This window comes from Balaenoptera musculus, chromosome 2 (genome assembly GCF_009873245.2).
Source record: "Balaenoptera musculus isolate JJ_BM4_2016_0621 chromosome 2, mBalMus1.pri.v3, whole genome shotgun sequence".
NCBI lineage: Eukaryota > Metazoa > Chordata > Mammalia > Artiodactyla > Balaenopteridae > Balaenoptera > Balaenoptera musculus.
Window position 1 is genome coordinate 23733389 of NC_045786.1, and position 6000 is coordinate 23739388.

The 6000-nt window shown below is 60.5% G+C and overlaps 1 protein-coding gene across 1 annotated transcript in view; it reads right to left on the bottom strand.

Annotated features, from left to right (window-relative positions):
• GATA3 (GATA binding protein 3) overlaps positions 1-5787 on the bottom strand; it is a 29408-nt gene extending 23621 nt beyond the window's left edge. Inside the window, exon 1 of the mRNA XM_036843565.1 lies at positions 5637-5787. The gene's annotated coding sequence lies outside the window, so the exon portion shown is untranslated. The remainder of the gene's footprint in view (positions 1-5636) is intronic.
• Between the last annotated feature and the right edge of the window lie 213 nt (positions 5788-6000).

Genomic DNA, 6000 nt, shown 5'->3' on the forward strand with positions numbered 1-6000 from the left:
GCTGGGACCCACACACACACACCCCAAACACATGCCCCCCTGTTCAGGTCCCTCCCACCCGCCCTCCCCGGAGCTCAGAAGCTCTCTTCGGATGCAAGTGGGGAACCCAGTCCCGCAAAGGAACCGGAGCCCGCGGTGCAGAGGGGAGGAGCGTACCCCCAGGCTCACCCCTGGGGTCTCAGGACCCAGAGAGCGGAGATCCACGCGGCCAGCGTCACCCACCCGAGCCTGGCGACAGGCGCGTCCAGGCGAGCTCCGCGGGGCCGAGGTGCCGGGAGAGCGGCCCCGGGCGCCCGCGCGCTGCCCGCCGAGGGTAACCAGAAAAGCCGAGCCTCGGGGTCGAAGTCATAAAGTTACTAATCCCGCGCAGGGGGAGAGAGCGTGCCTCGGCCGCCTGGGGCGGTCATTTGAGCGTGTTTACTTAAGGACTTTGCAAGCGGAGCGCGCGCGAAATAGTCGGATTTCCAGAGAGGCAGCAAATATTTGCAGGCGGGAGAAAGAAGCGGAGCCGGGCCGCGCCGCCGCGTCACTCCCACCGGAGCCGCGGCGCCGGCCTGGGCGGACCCGGCCGCGCAGTTAAAGACAGAAGTGAAGCCAGGGACCTGCGGGGCTGGGGGCGGGGAGGGCGCAGAGCCACAGCAAAGGCCAGAAATTGGAGCGCGGCCCCGAGGCTCTGGCGAGCTGGGGCTGGAGGAGGAGAAGTCCCTTCCCATTCCAGCCCGATCAATCTTCCTTGGCTGCGATCGGTCATTAAAAATGGTGTGAACCGGTCGCGGTCGCTGTGCGTCTGGGGAGGAAGTGGAGGCCAGAGGTGCCGAGGCCGGCGCCGGCGCCCCGCACCAGCCCGGTTCGCGCGCGGGCGGTCTGCAAGCCTCAGGCCGGCAGCCAGGTCTTCGCCGGGAGCCGAGCGCGGCCCGGCGGGGCCTTTAATTGGATGTCTCCATTTTTATAGTGGCCATTGTTGGAACAATTAGCGAGAGACAATAAGCGCCAAGAGGCGTTTAATTCGATTCCATGCGCCGGCTGCGGCCGGGACTAGGGCGCTCTGGAAGAAGTGGCTGGCCCGGAAGGGAAGACCTGGTTAAGTGTCGGATCCCTGCCTTGCCGGTTTTGTCTTAGGTGTGGGAGGTCTCAAGAGGCAAGCTGAAAGCGGGGTGAGGGCAACCAGGTCCTGGTCCTGGTCCTGGTCCTGGACGGGGGGAAACCCGTCCTGGGCCTCGCTAGCCCTGAGGGGCGCCCCCGGAACCGCCGCGCCTGCAGGCAGCACGCGTCCGAGCTGCGGCCACCGCGCGGGTCCCCAGTGCCTGTTAGAGGAAGAAAAGCAGAGAGAACAGGGACGTGGAAACCGGCCTCCTTCCTCCTTAGCCCTGGGTCCCCCACCTCGATCACCCGAACTGTCCCAATTTCCTTTCCCATTGGGGGAGGAGGGGCAAAGGAGAGAACCCCCTTCTGGCGCGTACACACCTCCCTCTCCACCGAGCCAGCCTCGCTACCCCCTCCTCTGCCTCGGCCCTCGGATTATGTTACCGTGGCCGGGCGAGGATTTTTACTGGATACGAGAATAGCACAGGTAAAGCTGTATAAACAGCTCGCCGGCAGCCGGGCGAGAGGGTTACGCCGGGGACACGGCCGGAGGCGCCACCGCCAGGCCCCGGCTGCGCGAGCGAAACGGCGGGGAAGTCCGCTCGGGCGCGGCGTCCCGGGACAGCGCAGGCTACACACATATTCTACGATATCTCTGCAGTTCCCACCCAAGCCCCCTTTCTCTTTCCCGCATGAGCTGAAATGCAGAAAGTGGAGAGCGGAATCACAAGCTGAGGAGAGAGAAGTGGGCAGTGCTGACTGTTCTGTTCAAAAGAAATACGGCGAGCAGGGAACTTGGGGGGGGGACGCAGAATAAAGGGGACCCCAAAATTCACAGGCAAAGGGAAGATGCTATAGGTGGAAACGACAAGGGGGAAACCCGCGGGAACTCGGGCGAAAAGCGCTCTCGGCACGCGCCCTGACCCTCCCGGCTCCCACGCCCAGCCGCCCAGGCCCAGGGTCTACCTGCCCTGGAAAATGAGCCAGCACTTTGGGGGTGGTATGTGGTTTGATTTACTTTTTTTTTTTTTTTTCCGCTTATTCATCTATCACCGGTTAAAACTCGGAAGGAAACCCGCTCGGGCCAGGAGGAGCGGCGAGAGACGTCGGAGAGGAGATGCCCTCGGAGATTACCCCCTCCCAATCTGCCCCTACCGCTTGGCCGGGCCCTCCAGCTTCAAGGGATCCTGGCCCTCCCTCTGCCGATACCCTTTTCTCCCCCGTAGAGAAAAACCCTGATGGTAGCGAGATAAAAATTGGGTAGGTAAGGGTGTAGCGGAAAGGGGGAGGGGGAGGGAGACGACAGGGGATTTCTGTTTTCGAGTTTAACAATGCACATGTCAGAGGGTTGGCCATGGGGGGAGCCCCGGGGTTGGATAGGGGTGAAAGATTTCCCCTTGAGGGCCAGTTGAAAGGAATGCGAGTCACCCTGGAGGAAGGGGGCCCCTCCGAGCTCTCCCTCCCTCCTGGTTTTGGGGGCCTGGGGGACAGGTGGAGCCGCGAGAGAAGGGAAGGGATGGAGGTGCTCCAGTGGGTCCCCGCGGCGTCTCCGCGGCCACAGGCCGTCTGTCCCGCCCCAGCGGCACCACTGTCGTAGGAAGCGGCTAGCGGCGCCTCACCCCAGGCTCTCGTCCTGGGGGTGCCTCAGGCCGCACCGCTGAAGCCTCCGGGACGCCCAGGGAAGGGAGCGGCCACCGCAGCCAGGAAAGGAGTCAGCAGTGCGGGATTCACCCACGTGAACAACAGGCCCTCGCGTTTTGGGGGCAGAAGGGGTGCACGTGGGGCACCGGTTCCACTCCCCCCTAGCCTCCCAGCGCCCCCGGTTTGTCGCCCGCCGCCTCACCGCCGCGCATCTCTAGAGGCCCCTGGCCAGGCCCGAGCCCCAGCGCTCGCCGCGGCCGACTCTCCGCCGGCCACTTCATTTTGGCATTTCAGGAGAAGGAGGGCTTTCTCTTGGGGCTACTGTGTTTTTACTTCTCTAGCCTGAAAAATTGGGGTGTCGATTGCTGGACAATGACAGCTTCGAGGGCAGGGGACTTCACGACCGGGAGAGAGAAATGGGGGCAGGTAATTCCGTTCCGACCAGCAGACAGCAGAGGCGCGAAGTGTTCGTGTCTCCCTCTGGACACGCCGGAGAGCGCGGTAAAATCTGTAGATCTGCCCGGCTCCGAGGCGCCCACCCTCCGCCCTTCCCTCTCGCCAGGACTGCGCCCGGCCGCCGCCTCTCCCCGGCGGCCCCGGCTCGCGCTCGGCTCTCCGCCGCCTGCCACCTCGCGGACCCCGAGCAATTTGTTATATAAAACCAAACAACAACCACACACGTGTGTCTGCACACCCGCAGCGACGGACACCCAGGGAGTGCTCCGCTCGAGCGCCCTGGGCCACGTTTCTTTCTCCTCCTTCCAACCGCCGCACCCCCTCACCACCTCTAGTCCCGGCTGCCCAGCGGCCAGGAACAAAAAGTGGGGTTCGTACTCCAGATCCGGGGCTTCCTTGGCCCGCTCGCTCGGTTACTCCCACCATTAAGAAAAAGAGGTGATCGGAAATATTTGGTCCGCACACAAAGACACACCACAAAAGGAATGCACTTTTCTGTGCGAAAGGGCTGGAACACCGAGAAGGAGACCACACCTGAGCGCAGCCGAAATGGTTAGAATAACCGGCTGCCGGAGAGCACTGGGCCTTCGGACTCTGCCCCCACTACCTCATCTGCATCTCTAATTCCCTGCTACCTCCCGCGGTTCCTGGCGCAAACTGCCTTAACCTCCAGAAGAGGGGTCCTCAGCCACCCGGCTCCCGCGTACCTGCTCTTTTCCCAGGCCTCTCAGGGTGGCCCTGCGCTGCTGGGCGTCCACCCAGGGGTGCCCACTCCCACCGCTTCACTGCATCCCCCGACTCACCCCCACCTCCTGTATCCTTGGCAAAAAGGCAGGATGAACATAACAAATAAAGCAAAATGCAGCTTCCTCTGTCTCCGGGCTTTTGGCAGGGAAGACCAACCCTGATCCTGATTCGTGGGGGTGGGGGGGAGGGCGGGGTGGGTGGAGATTCTGTGTAGAAGGGAGGGGGGCCCGTGGGGTGCGGGGCTTGTGTAGGGTGCACCACTCACCCGGCTCCTCAGACCCCAGCTGCCTTCTCCAGCCAGGAACTTGAGGCCTGGCAGGGCTACTGCTGGGAGCTGGGCCTCCTGCCCAGTCCCAGGCAAAGTCGATATGGGAGCCCCTAAGACCCTGGGTCTGCACCCACCTGGGTCTTGGTTTGTCTGACCTGGATGCCGTATCCCACCCTAGATTCAAATGGGCAGCAAGTCCTTCCCTCAGAATCACACATTTTAAAGGTTTAATGGTAAGCCCCCTCCTCACAACCAGCCACTGGGGCCCTGCAAGCATCTCCTATCCAGGACTCCATCTCGATTGACTCTACCAGCCTGACTGGGACCCCCTGCCCCAAGCCTGTCACACAACCAACAGCCCCCCTCCACACACACACCCCTTTTCTACCACAGCCGCTAAGGGATGGGAGGGCTGCAAATGTTACTTTATTATTATCTGTCCCTTTAAACTTCATTCTCCCCCCACAACCCCAGTGCCCTGGTGAATGTGGGTGACAGAGGAAGAGAAAAGCACAGGTGAACTGGGAACCAAGCAGAGGAGAGATCCTCCGGGTTAGACTCCTTTGCATCCCCTGCCCTGGACAGACTCACCCGTGTCCACTTCTTCAAAGCACCCTCCGGTGTCTGAGAGGAAGGAAAGGTGAATAAAAACAACTCTCCTACTCAGAGTCACTCAACTTCCCTTGCATTTTAACGTTATCTGTCTTTGTTGGGAACTGCTTCTGATTGAGTGACTTCTTGGAGGTCTGTTGGTCCAATGTCCCGGGAGAAAGTAGAGTTCTTGTTTCCTCTCCCCCTCCCACTCCCCAGGACCCTGGACACCCTCCCTCCCAGGCTGGGTTTTCTCACCCCCCTCAGGGTGCTCCTGGAAGCAAAGGCGCCTGCCAGCCACCAGCTCCCCAAGGGATGCCAGATGCCCACACATCTGGGCTCCAACTTTCAACCCACAGTGCACAGCTGTTTCTTTAATTATATGCAGAGACAATGAGCCTAAACAGTCACTTGTAGGCAGAGGGAAATAAACATGAAATTGACACTGGACCCTGCAGCCACCTTGGGGAGAAGGCTGAGATGCTCCTTCAAACTGGTTCTATTCCCCAACCCTCTGCCCTCCCTGAAGTGGAAAATGTATGTCCAGCCCTTCCCAAGCATTCCCACCATCTCTTATTTTTCTGTTTAGTTTTTCTTTGCATGCCTAGTTCTACTGGCTCTTTCCTCCAAACAAGGACACACACACATGCACACACCACGCGCGCCCAAGGTCATTGCAGAAAGCCAAAGATTTCCAGGGACCAGAAAGAACAATAAGGACTGGGGTCTAGTTCACTTTCTTCCAGGGGCAGCTGTCTCTCTGGAGTGGAGACCTCCTCTTAATTCTCTCCACGTGGAGCAGGGAAAGCCACTGCAGAGTTAGAGACAGAAGATAGTGATATTCACTGACCTGGGTAGCCTGCTCTCGGCGGCCAGCTGTTTTTTATTTTTTCCTGACTCGCTGGAGGTCTGAAGGCAGAAATGACAGGCAGACTTCGCCACTGTTGTCGCCGCTGCGGTCCTCACCGCCCCAGCTGCTTACGGCATCTCACGCGGGCTTCCAGCGAGAAGTAAAACCTGGGTGATGTGCATCCTTCCTAGGAACACCCTCCCCCGCCTTCTGCACACTGTAGAGAACGGAGCTCTTCCGGGTTGCGAAGAGGGAAAGGGAGGGAGGGAGGGAGGGAGGAAGACTGAGGGAGGAATGAATTTCACCCCTTTTTGCAAACAGGCAAACCGCACATCAGGAGTGTGTGGCACTGGCAGAGTTGAGG